Here is a 1,885-nt window from a genome sequence, read left to right as displayed (position 1 = left end):
AGGAATGAGTTAATGGAAAATTAGGTGGGGGGGGGGGGGTAGTTACTTAAATGAAATAAACGTGTATATTAAATTTATGAAAAATACATTAAATTTTATGTACACAAATATACTCTTTAGTTATAAATACATTATAACACAAATACAGTTATAAAAACATTAAATTTAATGTAATGTCATGAAATTAAATTCAAATTGTGTAACTTAAAAATTAATAAAATTTAAGAACATTTCTAACAATCCTGGATCTTTTCATGAATTTCTCGCTTAATAAATGTACTATTTATAATTTAAAAATATTTCACGTTGATTATTTCTAAATTATATATATAATATATATCTTAATATTTTATAAAATAATAAAAAAAAATGATTGTAAACTCGTGAAAATCTTATTATATCTGTACTAATAAATTGAAAAAAATTACGCAAAGTTATATACATATATATTTCTAATATATTACAAAATGGGATTATTTATGTGAATTATATTGTATAAAATAACGATTACAAAAACTTATAAAAATTATCTTATTTGTGGACACATCTGCTTATCGAGTTAAGGTCTTTCGAAATATTTCTACGTAAATCGTCTGAGACGATGACTTCCCTCGCAGGTACGATAATGGGTCACCACTTTCGCACTGGCACACCTGGATTCCCCCGTAGGTTTACTATCTATCTGTATAGAATTTTGTGCGCATCTCCTGCGCCGTGAGACCACTCGCTGTTTTCACGGCTCACTCATCGCGAAGATATTTTACAGTAAGCGTTTATTCGCCTCCCTATTGGAAATCACTCACTGACGCTACTCTCTAAATCTGAACCAATGGATAAATCACTGAATCGAGTAATCATTGAACAAGGAACTGAGAATTAAGGAAATTCAACTGAAAAAGAAATGAAGTTTGTAAGCATTATATAATTAGAATACCAATATTTACACATTGGTTTTTTTCAATCTTGCAATACCATATTGTACATTGAATTTATGCACTAAAACAAGGAGTTGATTAGATCAAATAATAAAGATTAGCTAGGTTAGGGATTTTCACGTTTCATTCAACGATTATCAGCGGCATAATTAGGACTGATGTCAGTGATTATCTACTGATTCCGATTAAGAGAGTAACGTTATCTTACTAATGTTAATGTAGCGTAAATATACTTTGTAATTACTGCGTTATGGCTTCGAGCAAACATCGTCTGATGACGTTTTTCTATTTTGTCTTCTATTCCGAGTCTTGCAAGTTATCTTCTGCAAATTTCTATGCAACGGTCTCGACGTTAAAAATAAGACTATTGATATGTACGTGATCACCGGTTGCAACGTTACGCGACGAAGAGAAGAGAGAAAAGAAAAGTAAGCTTGAATAGGTTTGATCTTTTAAATAAGTTTCAAGCTTGATTTTTAACTGGGGGAAAAAAAGACACTCATTGCATCTGACACTGATATTATTATCATATAATTAGAAAAATATGTACGATTTGCGATTTGTTCCGCGTATCGACGCGCGTTTAAACGGCGCGTTACGCGCCGTAACGTTAGAAAGATCCGAACAAAACGGCGATCATTCATTCGAAGTGCGTGAGACATATTTTATGGGAACGTCGTTTCGATTTTACTCACGTGCCTTAATGAAGCTATTTACAGTCATAATTTCAATTTGATTTAGTTGCGAATCGGGGGCGAGGCTAATTATGCGGCTCGCGTACGTCCGTCGTGCATTAAAACGGCGATAAAACCCTTTCCTTACGCCCACAACGTTGCGCGGTGAAAACGGGAGAAGGAGATGCAGAACTATGAGAACGTTAAACCGTATCTCACGTGTCTCCCACCTCCCCACTATCGCATCGCGGGCCCCGCATCCATCCGTCGGTGCAT

This window comes from Trachymyrmex septentrionalis, unplaced genomic scaffold, assembly GCF_001594115.1.
Source record: "Trachymyrmex septentrionalis isolate Tsep2-gDNA-1 unplaced genomic scaffold, Tsep1.0 scaffold97, whole genome shotgun sequence".
Taxonomy (NCBI): Eukaryota; Metazoa; Arthropoda; class Insecta; order Hymenoptera; family Formicidae; genus Trachymyrmex; species Trachymyrmex septentrionalis.
Note: the sequence above shows the minus strand (reverse complement) of the source record.